This window comes from Coregonus lavaretus, assembly GCF_964263955.1.
Source record: "Coregonus lavaretus genome assembly, chromosome: 24".
In the NCBI taxonomy this organism is placed as follows: Eukaryota; Metazoa; Chordata; class Actinopteri; order Salmoniformes; family Salmonidae; genus Coregonus; species Coregonus lavaretus.
Window position 1 is genome coordinate 38368478 of NC_140011.1, and position 25059 is coordinate 38393536.

Consider the following 25059-nt stretch of genomic DNA (forward strand, 5'->3'; position numbering starts at 1 on the left):
ACTGTCTGAGGACTTGAGAACCAAAATTGTGGAAAAATATCAACAATCTCAAGGTTACAAGTCCATCTCCAGAGATCTAGATGTTCCTTTGTCCACAGTGCGCAACATGATCAAGAAGTTTGCAACCCATGGCACTGTAGCTAATCTCCCTGGACGTGGACGGAAGAGAAAAATTGATGAAAGGTTGCAACGCAGGATAGTCCGGATGGTGGATAAGCAGCCCCAAACAAGTTCCAAAGAAATTCAAGCTGTCCTGCAGGCTCAGGGTGCATCAGTGTCAGCGCGAACTATACGTCGAAATTTGAATGAAATGAAACGCTATGGCAGGAGACCCAGGAGGACCCCACTGCTGACACAGAGACATAAAAAAGCAAGACTACAGTTTGCCAAAATGTACATGAGTAAGCCAAATTCCTTCTGGGAGAACGTCTTATGGACAGATGAGACCAAGATAGAGCTTTTTGGTAAAGCACATCGTTCTACTGTTTACCGAAAATGTAATGAAGCCTTCAAAGAAAAGAACACAGTACCTACAGTCAAATATGGTGGAGGTTCAAAGATGTTTTGGGGTTGTTTTGCTGCCTCTGGCACTGGGTGCCTTGACTGTGTGCAAGGCATCATGAAATCTGAGGATTACCAAAGGATTTTGGGTCGCAATGTAGGGCCCAGTGTCAGAAAGCTGGGTTTGCGTCCGAGATCATGGGTCTTCCAGCAGGACAATGACCCCAAACATACTTCAAAAAGCACCCAGAAATGGATGGCAACAAAGCGCTGGAGAGTTCTGAAGTGGCCAGCAATGAGTCCAGATCTTAATCCCATTGAACACCTGTGGAGAGATCTTAAAATTGCTGTTGGGAAAAGGCACCCATCCAATATGAGAGACCTGGAGCAGTTTGCAAAAGAAGAGTGGTCCAAAATTCCGGGTGAGAGGTGTAAGAAGCTTATTGATGGTTATAGGAAGCGACTGATTTCAGTTATTTTTTCCAAAGGGTGTGCAACTAAATATTAAGTTAAGGGTGCCAATCATTTTGTCCGGCCCATTTTTTGAGTTTTGTGTGAAATTATGTCAAATTTGCTTTTTTCCTGTTTTTTTTGTGTTATTCCAATACACACAAAGGAAATAAACATGTGCATAGCAAAACATGTGTAATTTCAATACTTTTCTGTGAGAAATACTTCATTTTCTGGAAAAATTTCAGGGGTGCCAACAATTTTGGCCATGACTGTATATATATATATATATATATATATATATATATATATATATATATATATATATATATATATATATACATACATGCATATACATACATGCATACACATACATACAGAGGGGGAAAAAAGTATTTAGTCAGCCACCAATTGTGCAAGTTCTCCCACTTAAAAAGATGAGAGAGGCCTGTAATTTTCATCATAGGTACACGTCAACTATGACAGACAAATTGAGGAAAAAAAATCCAGTAAATCACATTGTAGGATTTTTTATGAATTTATTTGCAAATTATGGTGGAAAATAAGTATTTGGTCACCTACAAACAAGCAAGATTTCTGGCTCTCACAGACCTGTAACTTCTTCTTTAAGAGGCTCCTCTGTCCTCCACTCGTTACCTGTATTAATGGCACCTGTTTGAACTTGATATCAGTATAAAAGACACCTGTCCACAACCTCAAACAGTCACACTCCAAACTCCACTATGGCCAAGACCAAAGAGCTGTCAAAGGACACCAGAAACAAAATTGTAGACCTGTACCAGGCTGGGAAGACTGAATCTGCAATAGGTAAGCAGCTTGGTTTGAAGAAATCAACTGTGGGAGCAATTATTAGGAAATGGAAGACATACAAGACCACTGATAATCTCCCTCGATCTGGGGCTCCACGCAAGATAAATAATAATAATATAATATGCCATTTAGCAGACGCTTTTATCCAAAGCGACTTACAGTCATGCGTGCATACATTTTTGTGTATGGGTGGTCCCGGGGATTGAACCCACTACCTTGGCGTTACAAGCGCCGTGCTCTACCAGCTGAGCTACAGAGGACCAAGATCTCACCCCGTGGGGTCAAAATGATCACAAGAACGGTGAGCAAAAATCCCAGAACCACACGGGGGGACCTAGTGAATGACCTGCAGAGAGCTGGGACCAAAGTAACAAAGCCTACCAACAGTAACACACTACGCCGCCAGGGACTCAAATCCTGCAGTGCCAGACGTGTCCCCCTGCTTAAGCCAGTACATGTCCAGGCCCGTCTGAAGTTTGCTAGAGTGCACTTGGATGATCCAGAAGAGGATTGGGAGAATGTCATATGGTCAGATGAAACCAAAATATAACTTTTTGGTAAAAACTCAACTCGTCGTGTTTGGAGGACAAAGAATGCTGAGTTGCATCCAAAGAACACCATACCTACTGTGAAGCATGGGGGTGGAAACATCATGCTTTGGGGCTGTTTTTCTGCAAAGGGACCAGGACGACTGATCCGTGTAAAGGAAAGAATGAATGGGGCCATGTATCGTGAGATTGAGTGAAAACCTCCTTCCATCAGCAAGGGCATTGAAGATGAAACGTGGCTGGGTCTTTCAGCATGACAATGATCCCAAACACACCGCCCGGGCAACGAAGGAGTGGCTTCATAAGAAGCATTTCAAGGTCCTGGAGTGGCCTAGCCAGTCTCCAGATCTCAACCCCATCGAAAATCTTTGGAGGGAGTTGAAAGTCCCTGTTGCCCAGCGACAGCCCCAAAACATCACTGCTCTAGAGGAGATCTGCATGGAGGAATGGGCCAAAATACCAGCAACAGTGTGTGAAAACCTTGTGAAGACTTACAGAAAACGTTTGACCTGTGTCATTGCCAACAAAGGGTATATAACAAAGTATTGAGAAACTTTTGTTATTGACCAAATACTTATTTTCCACCATAATTTGCAAATAAATTCATTAAAAATCCTACAATGTGATTTTCTGGATTTTTTTTCCTCATTTTGTCTGTCATAGTTGACGTGTACCTATGATGTAAATTACAGATCTCTCTCATCTTTTTAATTGGGAGAACTTGCACAATTGGTGGCTGACTAAATACTTATTTACCCCACTGTACATATATATACATATCCTTAAAAAATATATATTTCCCTTTATTACATTCCAACCCCACCACCCGTTCCCTAATTGGAGTAAACTAGTGAACGACAATGCTTAGGCCTCTACTTCCAGCTTATACATTCAATATACATTTAATGGACACAGTCAATTTTACAATAATTCAATTTTGTTTGTTTTTACTCCTGAACTTCCTCTACCCTCAACCTCTCCGATCATTTTCATGATGTCCATCCGGTTTGCTTCTATATGCCATATCTTTCTAACTGTATTCTTTCACAAAAGCTCTCAACCTATAACCTATATACTTATTATGGACACAGTATGCTTTACATCAGTTATCTTGTTGTTATTAGTTGTTGTTAGTTGTTATTAGTCCCATTCTTCAACTCCATTCAACACCACCCATCTATCTCTTAACACCATCCATATTGGATTTCTATTTGCCATATTCTTTTCAATTGTACTGTGATGTTTAAAAAAAGTTCTGAACCTTTGTATTCTCATTGTTTCTACAGATTGAAAATATTTTTTTTTGCTAAAAGTATTATTATATTATTGATCGATTGACTATGACTTTTCAGATCACCCAGTAGTGCTATCTGCAGGGTTAGCTCCAGGTAACTATTGTAATCCTTTAGCCATTCCTGGACCTGTGTCCAAAAACAAGCTACTAATGGACAGTACCAAAACAAATGATCTAATGATTCTGTCTCTTCGCAGCAAAATCTGCAGAGCTGGGAAGATTGTATCCCCCATATAAATAACATTCTATTGGTAGCAAGAATTTCATATAATAATTTAAATTGAACAATTCTAAGTTTTGAATCCGGCGTCGTTTTGCGTATCAGCTCATAAACACTATGCCATGGAATCGGTACATCAAAAATCTCTTCCCAACTATTTTGCAATCTATATGGGACGGCTGTCAATCCTTTGGTCCTTAAATGTAACTGGTATACTTTTTTATTTATCAAAATTTTCTTTAACCAATTATGTTATTTAATGCAGGGCCGACAGACAAGTTCCTTACTTTTTCCCTCTTCCACTTTCCTCTTCCATTTTTGCGGTAATGCTGCAATTATTTGGTTGTAATTTTGGGTAGAGCAGACATTTCCATGTTTTTGTTAGCTGCATGTGCGACATAACTCCACCAGTCTTACCTATGATATAATTTAAGAAGATTATACATTTTTTTAACATTTTGTCAAAAAATCATGTTTTTTTATCAATTAGTATATTTGAGTTTAACCACAATATTTGTTTCATTATTTGTTCTGTCGTTTCTGGAGGATTACATTGAAATTGCTTGTTTTAGAAATAGTGATATTTGGGAGATTATTTCCTTTTCAAATAACTGAAAGTGAGAGGTTGTAATCTGAATAAAGGGAAAAAGGCCATTCTTGAACATTGGGTGAGACAATCTTACTAATTTGCTAGAGAACCAGTTCGAATTTAAGTATTACTTTTGTATGACTGAAGCTTTTAGTGATAGGTCTAATGCTTTAATATTTAATCCTTTCTGTCCTCCGAATTCATATACATTATATAAATAGGTCAGTTTAATGTTGTCTGGCTTGCCGTTCCAAATAAAATGGAATCTTTTTTTCTCATTAAATAAAAAAAAACTGTTCACTAGGCGTAGGCAAGACCATAAGCAAATAGGTATACTGGGATAATACTAAAGAGTTAATCAGGGTGGTTTTTCCACAAATTGACAATTTACCTTTCCATGGTAGCAAGATCTTATCAATTTTTGCTAACTTTCTATTAAAATGTATTGGAATGAGATCATTTATTTCATTTGGGATATGTATTCTGAGTATATCCACATCATCATCAGACCATTTTATTGGTAAACTACATGGTAATGTAAATTTTTAATTTTTTAGTGATCCAATACGTAATATAGTACATTTGTCATAATTTGGTTGTAATCCAGAGAGGTTAGAAAATGTATCTAGATCCTCTATGAGGCTGTGGAGGGATTCTAGTTGTGGATTTAAAAGAAAACATGAATCATCAGCGTACAATGACACCTTTGTTTTTAAGCCCTGGATTTCTAATCCCTTGATATTATTGTTGGATCTGATTTTAATAGCTAACATCTCGATGGCCATAATAAATAGATATGCCGTTAGTGGACAACCTTGTTTCACTCCTCTTGACAGTTTAAAACTTTCTGAGAAATAGCCATTATTTACTATTTTATACCTAGGGTTACTATACATGATTTTAACCCATTTTATTAGAGATTCTCCAAAATTGAAATGCTCCAGGCATTTATATATAAACTCCAGTCGTACTTTATCAAAAGCCTTTTCAAAGTCAGCTATGAATAGCAGGCCTGGTTTCCCAGATTTTTCATAGTGTTCTATTGTTTCCAGTACTTGCCTTATATTACCTCCAATGTATCGTCCATGTAAAAAACCTGTCTGATTAGAATTAATAATGTCCGACAATACCTTTTTTAATTCTATGCGCTATACATTTTGCTAGAATTTTTGCATCACAACACTGAAGTGTAAGGGGCCTCCAATTTTTAAAATGGACTGGATCTTTATATTTTCCACTTGTATCCTTTATCAGTAATAATGAAATCAGACCTTCTTCTTGAGTGTCTGATAATCTACCATTTACATAGGAGTGGTTAAAACATGCTAATAACGGTCCTCTGAGTATATCAAAAAAAGGTTTGGTATACCTCGACTGGTATGCCATCCAACCCTGGAGTTTTCCCGGACTTAAAGTATTTAATTGCATCCAGAAGTTCCTCCTCTGTAATTTCACCTTCACATGAGTCTTTCTGTATGGCTGTTAATTGTACATTGTCAATATAAAAAAATCTCTACAATTAGCTTCAGTTAGAGGAGATGGAGGCGACTGAAACAAAAACATATGCTTAAAGTACTTTGTTTCCTCCTTCAAAATATAATTTGGTGAATCATGGGTGACTCCGTCATTTGTAACCAGTTTCAGTAAATTATTTTTGGTAGCATTTCTATGTTGAAGATTAAAAAATAATTTGGTGCATTTTTCCCCATATTCCATCCAGTTTGCTTTATTTTTATAATATTGATCTTTCTTGAATACATTTCTCCATTTCTTTTTGTTTTTCCACTAATTTATTCTGAGCATCTATGTTACAGTTTTTATTGCTATCTATCTGTTCTGTTAGTCCTTCTATTTCCTTTGTTAGTATGGACTCTTTTGAGCTAAATTGCTTTTGTTTTCGAGATGAGTACTGAATTGCATGGCCTCTAAAGGCACATTTAAAAGTGTCCCATACAATAAGGGGATTTGCTGTACCTATGTTATGTTGGAAAAAATCAGTTATAAATTCCTTTGTCCTAGTTAAAAACAAGTTATCATCCAATAGGCTTTGATTAAATTTCCAATATCCTCGCCCACGTTGAAATTCAGTAAGAGTAATGTATATGCCAATTATATGATGGTCCGACCGCATTCTGTCCCCTGTCAACACTTTTTAAACTTTTGGTGCCAACGAGAATGACATAAGAAAGAAGTCAAGACGACTAGCTTGATTGAGTCTCCGCCATGTATATCTCACTAGATCAGGATATTTAAGCCTCCATATATCTACTAGTTCTAATGTATCCATGACATTCACGATTTCCTTAAGAGCATGAGGGTGATAGTTTGTAGTGTGATTTCCTTTACGGTCCTTTGAGCTATTTAAAACGGTATTATAATCTCCCACCATAATAATAGAGTCTTGTATTGCTTGCAGGGTTGATAATTTATTATATATATTGTCAAAGAAGTGTGGATCATCATTATTTGGTCCGTAAAGGTTAATGAGCCATATCTGTTTATGGTCCAATAACATATATAAAATCATCCATCTACCAATTTGCACATTCGGATCGAAATTACTGTTAATTAATATCATCACCGCTTTTGAGTTTCTTTGCCCATGGGAGAAGTATATTTCGCCCCCCCCCCATTCCTTTTTCCACGCAACTTCATCTAGAATTATTGAATGAGTTTCCTGTAAACAATAGATATTATATTCCTTCTCTTTGAGCCATGTACATTTTGTTATTTTTTTGTTATTATCTGCTAAGCCATTACAATTATTACTGACTATACTTATTTCACCACATACATAATGAGATACAAGTTTCAAATCTATTTATCATTATATATGTTTGTAAATTTACCAATAAAAAATACCATAGTGATTGAGTGTCCATATAGCTGTACCATGATATTTGCATTGCTACTAAGTAACCCTCCAATTGTTCTCCACTATTCCCCCCGCTAAACCCCTCCCAACCCATGTTGGGCCGTCATCCCAGTGATCGGCATACCACCCCCGTCCCCCCGGATCCCTAGGCCCCCGAGAGGCCAGGACCCATCCATCGAAAACAGCACACAGTGCCACCCACAAAACAGAAGCAGGTCAACCGCCAAAAGCATTTCCAATTCTCTACCCTCAATATATATATAGCTATTTAAAAAAATATATATATATTCTATGTTCAAATATCTTGCATATCTTAATTACCATCATTATCAATTAATATGTGTAACAATGTCGGCAGTTCATGCGTAGGATTGTTACCTATAACCCGGATTGCCATTGTATTACATTACATTTTTTACAAGCAATTATTATCTTAGCAAACAATTATTGTGGTTCATCCTATATTCTCCCTAATATCCTTACCCCCTTGCAACAGATGTGGGATAAACACACACACACATGCACATACTCTGACACACTCAACCCCTTTCCTCCACAATTAACCATAAGATCAGATGCTCAACGGTTGTTACATCCCAGAGCCCAACTCAAGAAAGGACCTGATTTACGAATGCATATACAGTTACAGCTGTTAACTAACTTATTTCTTGCCACCCATTCTGAAACTGGCTGCAGCTCTTTGTTAAGTGTTGCAGTGATTTCACTTGCTGTGGTAGCTGACGTGTATAGTATTGAGTCATCAGCATACATAGACACACAGGCTTTACTCAGAGCCAGTGGCAGGTCATTAGTAAAGATTTTTTTAAAGTAAGGGGCCTAGACAGCTACCCTGGGGAATGCCTGACTCTACCTGGATTATGTTGGAAAGGCTTCCATTAAAGAACACCCTCTGTGTTCTGTTATGCAGGTAACTCTCTATTCACAATATAGCAGGGGATGTATAGCCATAACACATATGGTTTTCACATACACTTTTATGATCGATAATGTCAAAAGCTGCACTGAAGTCTAACAAAACAGCTCCGACAATCTTTTTATTATCAATTTCTCTTAGCCAATCATCAGTCATTTGTGTAAGTCCTGTACATGCTGAATGCCCTTCCCTATAAGCTTGCTGAAAAACGGTTGTTAATTTGTTTACTGTGAAGTAGCATTGTATCTGGTCAAACACAATTTTTTCCTAACGTTTACCAAGGGTTGGTAACAGGCTGATTGGTCGGCTGTTTGAGTCAGTCAAGGCTGCTTTGCTATTCTTGGGTAGCAGAATTACTTTTGCTTCCCTCCAGGCCTGAGGACACACACTTTCCTGTAGGCTTAGATTGAAGAGACGGCAAATAGGAGTGGCAATATCGTCCACTATCTTCCTCAGCAATTTTCAATCCAAGTTGTCAGACCCAGGTGGCTTGTCATTGTTAATAGAAAACAATACTTTTTCACCTCCTCCAAACTCACATTACGGAATTAAAAATTACAATGCTTGTCTTTCATAATTTGGTCAGTTATGCATGGATGTGTAGGTTCAGAATTTGTTGTTGGCATGTCATGCCTAAGTTTGCTAATCTTTCTGTTTCATAGTACAGTTTCTTCTTCTTTTTGTTCAGTTTAGTCACATGATTTCTCAATTTACAGTACGTTTGCCAATCGGCTGTGCAGCCAGACTTATTTGCCATCCCTTTTGCCTCATCCCTCTCAACCATAACATTTTTTAATTCCTCATCAATCCACGGGGATTTAACTGATTTTACAGTCATTTTCTTAATGGGTGCATGCTTATTCCTAACTGGAATAAGCAATTTCATAAATGTGTCAAGTGCAGCTTCTGGTTGCTCCTCATTACACACCACAGACCAGCAAATATTATTTACATCTTCAACATAGGAATAATTGCAAAACGTATTGTATGACCTCATACACTATATTAGGCCCAGCCTTTGGAACTTTGGTTTTCCTAGATATGGCTACTATATTATGATCACTACATCCGATGGATCTGGATACTGCTTTAGAGCAGATTTCTGCAGCATTAGTAAAGATGTGATCAATGCAAGTGGATGATTTAGTTCCTGTTCTGTTTTTAAATACCCTGGTAGGTTGACTGATAACCTGAACCAGGTTGCAGGCACTGGTTACAGTTTGAAGCTTTTTCTTGAGTGGACAGCTAGATGAAAGCCAGTGAATATTTATGTCCCCAATGAAATATACCTCTCTGTTGAGATCAAATACATTATCAAGCATTTCACACATATTATCCAGATACTTACCGTTAGCACTTGGTGGTCAAAAGCCCTTCTCAAATCGAACAGTAATCTGCGTCGCTCGGTCATGTTGTGATACTAAATATACGTAAGTATCAAAAGTAAAAGTATAAATCATTACAAATTGGTTATATTAAGCAAACCAGACAGCACCATTTTCTTGTATTTTTTTATTTACGGATAGCCAGGGGCACACAACACGCAGACATCATTTACAAATGAAGTATTTGTGTTTAGTGAGTCCGCCAGATCAGAGGCAGTAGGGATGCCCAGGGATGTTCTCTTGATAAGTGCGTGAATTGAACCATTTTCCTGTCCTGCTTAGCATTCAATGTAAAGAGTACTTTTGGGTGTCAGCGATTTATTTTCTTTAGGAATGTAGTGAAGTAAAAGTTGTCCAAAAATATAAATAGTAAAGTACAGATACCCCCAAAAACTACTTAAGTAGTACTTTAAAGTGTTTTTACTCAAGTACTTCACACCACTGAAAATATGTCCATATTTTCAAACTAATTTTCATTGGGAATACAAATCAAGCATTTTATCAAAAACAATCACTTTTGCATGTGAACACAGAATCCTACTCATTACTCCACGTGCTTAACCTACGTCACTTTTGTTTTGAGCCGTCTTCGCTGTCGGCCAATTTCAATCAGCCCTCCAGACAGGTTTATTTCTGTAGTTCCAGAAGGTGTGTTATTCCCAAGTGTTACATTTACACCTAGTGGAAGAGGAGTAACTCAGAGAGAAGGAAAGATGGATACAGATGGCTATATAGTTTTATATCCTTTCATCTATTACTAGCGTTGCGCACTGTCGCTGCATAAAACTGGTTTATAATGACATATTTGGCTCCTTACTCCCACCCATTAACACAGAGATTTCCTCGCTGCACCCCGTAGCCTCGAAGACCTACCTACTGAGCAGAGATGTCCCGTGTAGCTCAGTTGGTAGAGCATGGCGCTTGCAATGGCAAGGTTGTGTGTTCGGGGGCCAGTATGAAAAAAATACAAATGTATGCAATCACTAACTGTAAGTCACTCTGGATAAGAGCGTCTGCTAAATGACTAAAATGTAAAATGTGGTCTACAGCAGCTTCCCACACAAATGGTATTTAGGTGAGGCAGGTGAACCTGTAAACATATTTATTCAACAGCATTTGACATGAGGTCCTCTCTAAGCTTTACAGGAATATGACTCTGAACATAAATGGCAACACCTCCACCATTGGCATTCCTGTCTCTTCTGAAGATGTTGAAACCGTGTATTGCTACCACTGTATCATCAAAGGTATTATCTAAGTGAGTTTCAGAGACAGTCAGTATGTGAATGTTATCTGTTACTAGCAAGTTATGGATTTCATGAACCTTGTTTTTTAGGCTACATATGTTAATGTAGGCTATTTTTAGCACTTTTCTTGGATTCTTGATTGTTTTTATTGCTTTACTGGGATGCTTATCAGAGGTAGACATGACAGTGATATTTATGTTTGAGCTGATAGTGCAGGGTGAGCTGCACACAGTGGACTTCCTACTAGGGCAAAGCGCCTCAGTGCTAACAGTATAACTCTGGTTCATAGGCGCATGATTACTGTATACAATAGCTGTAGGATCGACAGAGGCATTCATAAATTAAGTTACTTACATTATGACTGCCAACACCCCTGGAACAATGTACATTTGCAGCAGCACTACGACAACTCAGTGGCACAATGGTCGGGATTATTTGAGCAGGGCTTGAGTCACTGATAAGTCATTGTCTCAACGCAGCCTTGAAATGAGCGGACAGGGTCCAGGAGCCAAGATGAGAAGGGACTAAAGTTAGTGACATTTCTACAGCACCATGCCTGCTCAGCACAAACAATACACTGCTGCCCCAAATGTTGTACAGTACTTGAGACAAGTACGTTGCCTGGGTCTGGGTCTGGGATGCACGTAGTCCCCACGTGATCATGCTATCCAATCCTTAGACAGCAGGGACACATATTATTACATAGACGAAAACCTAAACGTCCCTTGTCTGTCACGAATGTTGAATAAAATTATATAGAACTTACTCTACCAATTGTCCGTGGAGTTGGTTCTTGTATAGGGTGGAATTTGAGACAGAATATCAAAAGGAATGTATTATAAAACAGACTTTGGTATTTGATATTTTATTAGGATACCCATTAGCTGTTGCAAAAGCAGCAGCTACTCTTCCTGGGGTCCACACAAAACATGAAACATGACATAATACAGAACATTAATAGACAAGAACAGCTCAAGGACAGATCTACATAACAAAATGTTAAAGGCACACGTAGCCTATATATCAATACATACACACACACTATCTAGGTCAAATAGGGGAGAGGCGTTGTGCCGTGAGGTGTTGCTTTATCTGTTTTTTGAAACCAGATTTGCTGTTTATTTGAGCAATATGAGATGGAACGAAGTTCCATGCAATAATGGCTCTATATAATACTATATAATACATTCTAAACGTGGCTCTGTTGTAGACCCACTTCCTCTCTGCTTTCCTCATGTCAAAATAAAAGTCCCCCACAAGTTACCTATCGCTTTTTTGTGTACATATGGGACACATGCTTTAATTTAATTTTGACACCAGGAAAGCAGTGAAGAAGTGGGTCTGCAACAGACTAATCTCGGTTAACCCAGAACTAAAGTATTGCGTAATTGGTCAGATGCTTGATTAAGTTCGGGTTACTATGGTTATGTGTTAAGAGAAGCGATAGAATGAGGATCGGAAGAGCTCTGCCCTTTCTCTTTGCAAGGTATGGGCAAGTCTTGACTCCCGAGTGGCGCAGTGGTCTAAGGCACTGTATCGCAGTGCTAGCTGTGCCACTAGAGATCCTGGTTCGAGTCCAGGCTCTGTCGCAGCCGGCCGCGGCCGGGAGACCCATGGGCGGCGCACAATTGGTCCAGTGTTGTCCAAGGTAGGGGAGGGTTTGGCCGGCAGGGATGTGGGTTTGTCTCCCACGGGGGGCCAGTATGAAAAAAAAAAAAAACATGTATACATTCACCAACTGTAAGTGACTTAAATGTATGGGCCAAATGTCCCCTCCCATTCTGAAACACCTGCAAAATCGTGATTTGTCCAAATACCAGTGACGAAAAACCCAAGCACAGAAACTAATTCTGCTTATTATCTCACGCATCCCGTTGTATCATGACAGACCATTGGTACCATCTATGTTTACGTACTCTGTCTACAAAATACCAACATTTGGAAAGTCTGTTCCTTCTGATATTTTGTCTCAAACTCCAACGCTTTATAAGAACCAACCCCACGGAGTAAGTTCAAATATCATTTTATTCAGCATTCATGACAGACAAGGTACGTTTAGGTTTTTTAATGTGTGGCCCTGCTGTCCAAGGATTGGATAGCATGGTCACGTCGGGTCTGGAATGCACGATGCATCTCAAGCTTTTGTGATAAACAAGTGTAATTTAAAAAATGTATCATTCAAAATCAAGCCTCACTTCAATGAAATAATGACCATGAAAGATGATCTCTAATACTGTAGAATTAAACAATGGTTTTAGAAGTAGCCTCAAGCCTGGTTATTTTAGAAGTACCCTCAAGCCTCCAGCCTGGTTCTTTTTGAACTGCAGGGCTTTTAGAAGGACCCTCAAGATTGGTTATTTTTTAACAGCAGGGCTTTTAGAAGCCACTTAAAATCATAAAAGGCCACCAATGATAATGAATCCAAATGACCAAACTAATTCACTTGTGTAACTAAATGTATGCCAGGTACAGCTTATATCATCAGGTTCTTTGGTCCTTTCAATGCACACTGAACAAGGAAATAGACATGGTGTGTGCCCTCATTTAAACTCAAGCCTTCATTACCTTTACAACCAGAACAGCACTCAACAAGCAATCAGCCCGACCAACTGATTTTTACAGTATACATTAACATCACTGCAGGCTATGCAGCAGTCAAGCGCCTGATATTTGTGGAGCTTACCTCTGTCAAAGCCCAAAGAAACATACAACTCATTCTGGCTGACTTGGAGAAGGGTCTAAAGAAAGAAAGTATGAAGGTAATGATGAGAATCTAGAAAAAATATTTACTTTACCTGAGTCCAGTCAACTTTTGTTCCTCGGCAGAAACGGTTCATCTATGGAGAATCTGATCACAGTTTACAGCCATGTTCTGCCAGCAACATTAGTGATGCAAGCTGTTGGCAAATGTGGCTAGTGTGGTATACCATCTACAGTAATCAACAAGGAGAAGTTTGCCTGGTTGCACCTATAGGTCACTTTTAATTGAACTGCTCATTATACAGTATTTGGTTGGCCGTCATGTGAATGGTTTGTGTCCGGAGTGTGTGGTTGATGAAACGGTGGAGCAGAGAGGGAAAGATTGATGTGTTGAAGAGAGGGAAAGATGGATGTGTAGGGATATTGAGATTGGACAGGGTTAGGAGGGGATTTGGGGGATGGGGAGGGTTTGTTGGAAGTTAGTAGGGCTCTTTTTTCTATTTTCTTAGTAGTACAGGATCAGGAAGGAGGAGTTAGGTTTTTGTGTTTATTTTCTTTTGATTCCAATGTAATATGTAAACCGTGATTGACCACACACTCCAGCACAGTAGGTGGCGGTATGCACCTTTAACGCATTTGCGGACCGCCATTATACCGATGCAGAAGAAGAAGAAGAAGAAGAAGAAGAAGAAGAAGAAGAAGAAGAAGAAGAAGAAGAAGAAGAAGAAGAAGAAGAAGAAGAAGAAGAAGAAGAAGAAGAAGAAGAAGAAGAAGAAGAAGAAGAAGAAGAAGAAAGACAGAAAGATTATCCAAGAGTGGGCCATATGTGGGCCATTATCCAAGAGTGGGCCATATGCATCATCACCCCTCAGCAGCATACAGTGGGGAAAAAAAGTATTTAGTCAGCCACCAATTGTGCAAGTTCTCCCACTTAAAAAGATGAGAGAGGCCTGTAATTTTCATCATAGGTACACGTCAACTATGACAGACAAAATGAGAAAAAAAAATCCAGAAAATCACATTGTAGGATTTTAAATGAATTTATTTGCAAATTATGGTGGAAAATAAGTATTTGGTCACCTACAAACAAGCAAGATTTCTGGCTCTCACAGACCTGTAACTTCTTCTTTAAGAGGCTCCTCTGTCCTCCACTCGTTACCTGTATTAATGGCACCTGTTTGAACTTGTTATCAGTATAAAAGACACCTGTCCACAACCTCAAACAGTCACACTCCAAACTCAACTATGGCCAAGACCGAAGAGCTGTCAAAGGACACCAGAAACAAAATTGTAGACCTGCACCAGGCTGGGAAGACTGAATCTGCAATAGGTAAGCAGCTTGGTTTGAAGAAATCAACTGTGGGAGCAATTATTAGGAAATGGAAGACATACAAGACCACTGATAATCTCCCTCGATCTGGGGCTCCACGCAAGATCTCACCCCGTGGGGTCAAAATGATCACAAGAACGGTGAGCAAAAATCCCAGAACCACACGGGGGGACCTAGTGAATGACCTGCAGAGAGCTGGGACCAAAGTAACAAAGCCTACCATCAGTAACACACTACGCCGCCAGGGACTCAAATCCTGCAGTGAAGACGTGTCCCCCTGCTTAAGCCAGTACATGTCCAGGCCCGTCTGAAGTTTGCTAGAGTGCATTTGGATGATCCAGAAGAGGACTGGGAGAATGTCATATGGTCAGATGAAACCAAAATATAACTTTTTGGTAAAAACTCAACTCGTCGTGTTTGGAGGACAAAGAATGCTGAGTTGCATCCAAAGAACACCATACCTACTGTGAAGCATGGGGGTGGAAACATCATGCTTTGGGGCTGTTTTTCTGCAAAGGGACCAGGACGACTGATCCGTGTAAAGGAAAGAATGAATGGGGCCATGTATCGTGAGATTTTGAGTGAAAACCTCCTTCCATCCGCAAGGACATTGAAGATTAAACGTGGCTGGGTCTTTCAGCATGACAATGATCCCAAACACACCGCCCGGGCAACGAAGGAGTGGCTTCGTAAGAAGCATTTCAAGGTCCTGGAGTGGCCTAGCCAGTCTCCAGATCTCAACCCCATAGAAAATCTTTGGAGGGAGTTGAAAGTCCGTGTTGCCCAGCGACAGCCCCAAAACATCACTGCTCTAGAGGAGATCTGCATGGAAGAATGGGCCAAAATACCAGCAACAGTGTGTGAAAACCTTGTGAAGACTTACAGAAAACGTTTGACCTGTGTCATTGCCAACAAAGGGTATATAACAAAGTATTGAGAAACTTTTGTTATTGACCAAATACTTATTTTCCACCATAATTTGCAAATAAATTCATTAAAAATCCTACAATGTGATTTTCTGGATTTTTTTTCCCTCATTTTGTCTGTCATTGTTGACGTGTACCTATGATGAAAATTACAGGCCTCTCTCATCTTTTTAAGTGGGAGAACTTGCACAATTGGTGGCTGACTAAATACTTTTTTTCCCCACTGTATATCTCAGTTTGATAATTTTGTTTAGGAATACCTCTACTTGGGCAAATAGTTTTTAGAATTAGAATTAAATGGCAAGAATATGTAACATCTATTAGTATCACAGGATCTAGGTCCATTTATAGGGAAACAGTTGGGAAGCTGATTTAAAAAATAAAAAAGCAAAGTTTAGGTTATGCTTGTTTGAAACAGGGTAACAGTAAACACAACACACAAAAGGCTTCTTAGATCTTACTTCCACAATAAAACTGACACTCCTAAAGTGTTACCGTGCTTTTACAGACTTTTACTAGTTGCTGGCTGAGTTTACAACTGACCAAAAGCAGTGACAAACAATTTCAGGATATAAAACAGTTAGCCACTGCATTTACAAATAAACAGTAAACGAAATTGAAATGCAAAATGTACTAAAAGACAATCACCTTAAAGGTGGAATCCATAAATTGAAACAATAACAAAGGGACACCCCACCTTTGTTTTGGTAAAAAGTTGAGGGATGGGCCTGGAGAAATGTGAGGGCAATAGAACATTTTACAAAAACACATTTACTTGAAGAACACTGCAGATGCAAAGGTTGGTAACAGAATGACAGTTTGTGCCGTTCTGTTTCCAAACTGTTGCATCTGCACTGTTCTTAAAGTAAATGTGTTTTTGTAAAATGTTCTGTGGAAATTGTTAAAAGTAGTCCTTGTGCATAGAGTTGTACAGAAACAACTATAATAGCTCAGTGGTAACAGCACAAAACACACACAACCTTCAGGGACAAAAGCTCTCATCTGGGCAGGAGGGTTTGGGGTGCTTTCATATGTTGTACATGTTCCCAACCAATTAGGGTCCACTGGGAAACATGGACCAAAACTAAGGCTGAATGCCTATGCGATAGCGATGGGGACTGATGGCAGGCACCATGGTTATTATTACCACTGGGTGGAAGTGAGGTGTTCATCAATGCTGATGCATTGTCTCAGTTATGTTATCACCAAAAATCTCTCATCTCCTGCAATATTAAGGGCTATTGGATGATGAAGGGATGGTGTTTCTATTAGTTTACATATAGCTAGTTAAATCTTTACTAATATGATATTAATCATGTTTATGATGAGAAAATACATGGGATACTTTTTATTTAATCAGGGGGTGTGCGTTGTTGTTGTTGAATGAGATTTGAGGCAAAGACTTCATGAGGGATTTCCCGTCTCATCTAATGTCAAATTATACAGTGCTCATATTGTTCAACCTGGCTGCTGACAAGCTACCATCCGAATTTGATGTTATCATACTTGGGACGGGTAAGAAACTATTGTTGTTTTGCCAGTGGTGTGTACTTTCAATATTTTTCTTGATAACTGTGCAGCTGAAATTGGGAGGGTTCAAGAATCTTGTCTATGTAAGGGTTTCGTCCAGAAGGGCTGCTAGCATTAGCTAGTGGTAGTTGTTGACGTTAGCATAATGTTAGCTAGCTTGCTTGCTAACATATGAGTAGGGCCATACCTGCCAACTTTTCAAAAAACCTTGGAGTGAGATTTTGTCCTGGGTCCGCCTGGGTCCTGCAGTCGGTGAAAAGCAATTGCACTGCCTGCGTCTCAGAACTGCGGCCGCCTTGATCTCATGAGGTTATCGTTGCCCACGTGTGCATGACAGAGAAAGTCGGGATCAAGTCGGACACAAATCTAACCAGCATGCATTGGGCGGTGATCGCCGGTGATCGATTCTGCGCAGACCTGGCTCATCTCAAATGAGCCTCTTGTCTATGATCTGTCGGCATGGTTATACTGGCCTGTGGCCTTCTTGGAGGCCTTGATGATATCGGAGGGGGGCTCCCATTTGAAGCAGGGCTCCAGATTGGCCATCTTTATGGTCATTATTGAGGACAGGGTGCAATCCAATGCTAGGCTGTTTCTTCTCTTGGTTTTGTTCAGTCCCACAACTGAAAACACCCTCTCAGCATCTGCGTTTGCATGGGGCAACACCAGGACAAGCTTGGCGACGGCAGCAAGCCTCTCAAATTCTTTGGCTCCTGTCACCTATGGAAAATGCACCAAAACACAATGGAAAAACATACCTGGATTTTTGATTGATTAATACTGTAAGTATACTGTAGGTTGATCCATTAACAAAGTTCAGATAAAAACATGCATAATTTGCAACATGCATGATACATATATGCATGCAACAATTCTAAGCAACAGATGTAGCCAAGCCACACCTGCCAAAAGGAAAGACAAAAAAGGAAGAAATGTTTACCTTATGCTTCCGGGTTGCCATTTCAGCCCAGAAGCTTTCCAGTTTAGTCCTGCAGGGATATCATTGGCATGGTCTGATAATTTAGAAACTCCTCACCCAGAAGGTCATGCTCCTCTGGCCCATGGTATGGGAGGAGATGTGGAAACCTATTTATGAAAGTAGAGTTACAAGTTGTTACGTTTTAGGTATATAGTCATCAACCAGCAGCAGTTCATACACATCTTTGAGGAGAAGCCACATAAGAATATCTCATGTGCAGTTTAGGAGTGAACACACCTCATCATAAAACACAGGGTATTTTAGCTAAGATGATAGACAATAATTAGAGAAAAAAAACTAACCTTTCAACAAAGTACAGGACATCTTCGATGTCACTTTCAGCCCTCTGCCGTACATCTACAAATTGTGTGTGCTTGATCAGTGGCTCTTCCAGTGGCAGCTTCTTAAGTGCAAAGTCCACAGCACTTGTCAGGAAACACAACACAGCTTCATGGAATGAATCCACCTGCTGTGGTGTGATGTCACCCTCGTCGAGTAATCTGTTAAGTTTAGCCCTGGTTGTGAACCCAATGTTCAACTTTCTTCCTGTCACAGATACAGCATATCGGTATAAGGTACAAGGCTAAATATCACATATCACAGCGTTTGATCATAATAATAGTAAAATACTAACCTGGTAACTGGTTTGCCTTTTCTTTAAAGGCAATTTCACAAGGCTCCTCATGGCACTGCAGAGCTGCTGGAACCATAAACTTGGAACATACAGTGGGGAAAAAAAGTATTTAGTCAGCCACCAATTGTGCAAGTTCTCCCACTTAAAAAGATGAGAGAGGCCTGTAATTTTCATCATAGGTACACGTTAACTATGACAGACAAAATGAGAAAAAAATGTCCAGAAAATCACATTGCAGGATTTTTAATGAATTTATTTGCAAATTATGGTGGAAAATAAGTATTTGGTCAATAACAAAAGTTTCTCAATACTTTGTTATATACCCTTTGTTGGCAATGACACAGGTCAAACGTTTTCTGTAAGTCTTCACAAGGTTTTCACACACTGTTGCTCCCTCCAAAGATTTTCTATGGGGTTGAGATCTGGAGACTGGCTAGGCCACTCCAGGACCTTGAAATGCTTCTTACGAAGCCACTCCTTCGTTGCCCGGGCGGTGTGTTTGGGATCATTGTCATGCTGAAAGACCCAGCCACGTTTCATCTTCAATGCCCTTGCTGATGGAAGGAGGTTTTCACTCAAAATCTCACGATACATGGCCCCATTCATTATTTCCTTTACACGGATTAGTCGTCCTGGTCCCTTTGCAGAAAAACAGCCCCAAAGCATGATGTTTCCACCCCCATGCTTCACAGTAGGTATGGTGTTCTTTGGATGCAACTCAGCATTCTTTGTCCTCCAAACACGACGAGTTGAGTTTTTACCAAAAAGTTCTATTTTGGTTTCATCTGACCATATGACATTCTCCCAATCCTCTTCTGGATCATCCAAATGCACTCTAGCAAACTTCAGACGGGCCTGGACATGTACTGGCTTAAGCAGGGGGACACGTCTCGCACTGCAGGATTTGAGTCCCTGGCGGCGTAGTGTGTTACTGATAGTAGGCTTTGTTACTTTGGTCCCAGCTCTCTGCAGGTCATTCACTAGGTCCCCCCGTGTGGTTCTGGGATTTTTGCTCACCGTTCTTGTGATCATTTTGACCCCACGGGGTGAGATCTTGCATGGAGCCCCAGATCGAGGGAGATTATCAGTGGTCTTGTATGTCTTCCATTTCCTAATAATTGCTCCCACAGTTGATTTCTTCAAACCAAGCTGCTTACCTATTGCAGATTCAGTCTTCCCAGCCTGGTGCAGGTCTACAATTTTGTTTCTGGTGTCCTTTGACAGCTCTTTGGTCTTGGCCATAGTGGAGTTTGGAGTGTGACTGTTTGAGGTTGTGGACAGGTGTCTTTTATACTGATAACAAGTTCAAACAGGTGCCATTAATACAGGTAACGAGTGGAGGACAGAGGAGCCTCTTAAAGAAGAAGTTACAGGTCTGTGAGAGCCAGAAATCTTGCTTGTTTGTAGGTGACCAAATACTTATTTTCCACCATAATTTGCAAATAAATTCATTAAAAATCCTACAATGTGATTTTCTGGATTTTTTTTTCTAATTTTGTCTGTCATAGTTGACGTGTACCTATGATGAAAATTACAGGCCTCTCTCATCTTTTTAAGTGGGATAACTTGCACAATTGGTGGCTGACTAAATACTTTTTTTCCCCACTGTAGCTTGCGTATGAATTTCACCATCTATAACAGACATTTACAAAAATAGTAGGTGAAACCTGTTTTAGAGGATCCCTGCAGATATCAGCAAGAAACACAGAATGGAAAAAACTGCAAAATCCAATCCCACCTCATCATGTAACAAAAATATTGATGACTGCTCTCTCAGAAGCAGCAAGTTGAAAGAAGTGAAAGTTGGTACGGTGGCTTGGAAGAACAGCAGGTACACTTATGTCATGGGGTCAGTGAATGTCTGCACAAGTCTCTTGAACCTGGCCTGATTTTCATCTTGAATCAATAAATAAATAACACAAAACAAGAGGTTGTCATTAATACAAGTATGTGACTAACAATCCATGTAGTTGCTGCATAATGAAATTGAAAATTGATGACCATACTTGCAGATTTGTAGTAGCTGGCCAGAGGTTCATACAGCCTCAGGATCCTTGTCACACAACGTTCAAGGCTTAGCCAACGGACCGAGATATGCAGGAGGACCTCCATGTACTCCGCTTCATGGAGCTCACAAAACTCTGTTTTATACATTAAATCCATATCATATATTTTCTACAGCTCAGCATTTCAGTATTACACTTAATAGTATCAAACATGCATACCTGTCAGGTATCCTTTCCGATTTGTGCTACCCTTGAACCAGTAACCGATGTCCACTACCATATCCTCCAAATCAAAACCGGACACCTGCAATGCATAAATCAATCATAACACATTCAGTCAACGCACGTAATTAGGATACAAATAAAAAGTTACATGTAAAGATAAATCAGGCCTTAACTCACTTTAAAAAATCCCACTCCTGCAGCTTTGGCGGTGTTATGTGCCACATGACAAGGACAACCATGAATATAGGTGTTGGGATGCTTCTGGAGCACCCTAGAGGCAATGGAATTACGTGGTCCAATGTTCACAGCTGCATTGTCAACTGAGAGACCAATGCAGTTCTCCCAAGGGATGCCATGCTCCTCTATGGTGGAGTTCATTTTGGTGAAGATCTCACTTGCCGTCCCACAGCTCGTCCCACTTGTTGTGCACATATTTAAGAACTGGTGGACAACTTTGCTGCCCATGAAGACCCGGACAGTAAGCGGGTTCATCTTTTCCACTCCTATAATGACAAGTTAGAATCATACAGATGTTCATGTTATTAGATGTTTAAAAACACACAAAGCACATGTTTTGCAGAGGAGAAAAATCTCAAATAGTTTGTGAAATACCAGTGTCTTTCGACCCATCCGTAACAAGGGTATACGGGGCTTTTTTCATCTCCTTCACAAGCTCCTGTGTGAAATATGGTGCGAGTGCTTCATTGGTAATGCAGGATGACTTAGTCCTGGCACACCTGTACTCCTGCGCTGTCTTCGAATCTCCGAAACATTCTTTTAGGAGAGGCCCCAGGTGGTCCGCAAAGGCTAGGGGGACATTGTGAACTACCAACCCAGCTGTCATTTTGACCTCAGCCCTTCTTGTCTGTAAGAAATTAAAAATTATTAATCCTCCCAAAAGACCATCGTTTATTTAAAATAGACGTCTGCGATAATAGGGCACAGGTAAAAAACACATTCAGCAACTAAGATCTCAAATTAAGAAAACTGGACTGTACTACACTGAAATACAAACCACAAATTAGTCAAAACTATCAACCATGACTTTACCGTGATCAACTAGAACACAAAACTCTTGACTGAACCTTGACAGAATTATTACACATATCATACCTTAACCTCTTGTGCAGACGTACCCACAACAGATGGAACGGCCATTGCATATTGGGATATTGTGGCTGTGGACTGGAGAGCTCGTTGCTTATCTTGGTGGCCTTTTGCTTTTTATATGGCGCACTACATCTGTCACACCCTGGTGGCAACATGAGTTATCAATACGGCAGACTGCACACCAGTAGTGGGTGTTGAGGCTCCCTCTGGTAATAAATGGCCATGAAGAGGTCCACTCATTTTTGAAAATGGATCTATATTTTGCTGCTCCAGCCAGAGCACGACTCTTCTGGCCCTGCTGTTGGATTGGGGGGGGGCTCTTCTGTCTGTCCCTCTGTGTCTCCTTCCATCTGCCCTGTTGGTTGTTCTATTTGTCCTGTCTGTTGCTCCTCTGCATGTGCGTCAATCTATCCTGTCTGTTGCTCCTCTGCTTGTTTGTCAGTCTGTCCTGTCTCCTGCTCTCTCTGTCCTTTGTGTTGCTCCTCTGTCTGTTGTCCTGTCGTTTCTATCAATCGTTCTGGCTGTTCTGTCAGTGTGTTTGTCTGTCTTTTCTCACTTGGCTGGTTCTTTAAATAAATTAAAAGGTTTTGCTTTTGTCCTGGCAAATGTCTCTTACGGGACATCTTTGAAACCTTAAACAATTCAAATGGTCATGTTGGTTTAATAACTCTACTCTCAGTTACAAAAACATACCTACTTCTATTGCACACATTTCCTGTATTTATGTTAAATTCTTTGGAATATATCTTACCTGTTCGAAATCAGCTGAGTTTACATTCACCACACTAAATCATGTTCACACGCACAAACAAATAATTTCTTTCAAGATTTAAAGTTTAAGAGAGTGAGTACTCAATTGGACAACATTTCATTGTTACATACCTAGTCTCAGCTCAGCTTCTTATCAGACTTCTTGAGGTAGTGACCGTTTCTTCTCCTGTTGACTTTCGCGGCAATGGTATCTCTTCTTCTGTCGCTAACTTCAGGGTGCAGTGCATATGGTTCAGTGGCGCTCATCAGCGCCATCTACCGTCGGGGAGTTTGAAAAAAGGAACGAACGAGTCTCTGCCAATTTTTTTTGGCGTAAGAAATTGGATGTGTGGCGTGAGTGCGTGTGAAAACAGGCAAAAACGTGTGTTACACGGCGAAAGCGTGAGAGTTGGCAGCTCTGAGTAGGGCATATCTAACAACGTGTACCATTTGAATATAAAACTAGCTAACGACATGGCAATTCATGTCATTTTCTGAACACGTAATATTTATTTCATAACGTTTGGCTCACCATTTCAACATAGATAACTAGCATTGACAATGTCATGATCATCAGAATCTTGACGTCAACCAGTGGAGGCTGGTGGGAGGAGCTATGAGAGGGCGGACTCATTGTAATGGAATAAATGGAATGGTATCAAACACATCAAACATATTAAAACCACATGTTTGACTCCATTCCATTTATAGCATTCCAGCCATTATAATGAGCCCATCCTCCTATAGCTCCTCCCACCAGCCTCCACTGATGTCAACATCTGTGTGATGCTAGCTAATGTTAGATAGCTATCAGCTTTCATTATGAATTATTGCTATCGTGTCCCTGTTTGATAGGAAGACTAACTAACCCAAACAACCAACGTTTGCACATGGCACACAAGGTAAACACAGCCAAATAGCTAGCTAGCATTATAGGCAATGGCATCCCTCATTTCAGAGAGGCATGCACTGTCATTGTATTGCCAGCCTAGGCTACTGTTGGGTAGCGAAAGCTAAACCTATTTTAGCCAATTAAATGAAGAACTGTCTGTGTCTGTCCAACTCCCACATAGATGATCCAATCTACCTGTTAGAAATGCTAGCTAGACAATACAGGATAAGACATTTAATATTTCATTATCAGGTTCGTCAGACTAGAAATAGCTTGAACTCATTTTCAGCCACAGATTATTCTAATCAATGTGATGCCATCTTACACAAAAATATGACCGTTCAGATGCCTATTGCTATAATTAAACACTATGATTGATTGTGTACAAATTGAATATCTCTGGCCCACTTCTGGTTTTGCTGGAGCAAAACTTTAAGCCAGCTGGTCCTCAGACTGTGGGTGACAAGACTGCACTGATGACCCAGTCTATTTCAGTGCAGGCAGTGTTCTGTGTCAAGGTTGGTCAGACAAGCGTGTTTTCCAGGTTCCCCAGCCTCTGCACACAAATCCAAGACAAACAATGTCTGTGGACAGGAAACAGTTGTTCATGAATATAGTGGCCCCCTAATGACATGTATTTTCCATCTGCTGGTCCTTTACCTGTGTGAGGCAGGGTGTTCCTGTTGGTTGCACCCCATCAGTCCCCAATTCACACACACCTGACGTTCACCATGGGTTGGCGCAGAATGGCACAGGGGACCTCAGGTCTGCGTAGATAATTCTCTGTTGGACATCTGTACATTGAAAGTCTGAAAGTTTCTTAAATGGAGTCTAGCCAATTGTAGGCCTAATTCTCCTCTTTACAAATATTTGGCCCTTCTGCTTCTGCTGTTGTAATTGTCAACATTTTACCTTGATTTTTAAAAAATCAGCATAGCATCCCTGGGCCATTGCTTCTCTTTTGTCCAGTCGTTAGTTTAATGTGGAATGTTATCATCAGAGGCAAATCGATTGTGTTCCCGTTCCCGGGACGGCAGTGACTGAGATGCACAATTTACTCCCGATCTCATAGAGGAACTGGTCTTGTGCAGAGTCTCAATAGA

The 25059-nt window shown here is 40.2% G+C and overlaps 1 pseudogene across 1 annotated transcript in view; it reads left to right on the forward strand.

Annotated features, from left to right (window-relative positions):
• The first annotated feature begins 17260 nt into the window (after positions 1–17260).
• LOC311099868 (rab proteins geranylgeranyltransferase component A 2-like) overlaps positions 17261–25059 on the forward strand; it is a 54847-nt pseudogene continuing 47048 nt past the window's right edge. The window contains exon 1 of the transcript in view: positions 17261–17345. The product of the transcript in view is annotated as a rab proteins geranylgeranyltransferase component A 2-like (transcript). The remainder of the gene's footprint in view (positions 17346–25059) is intronic.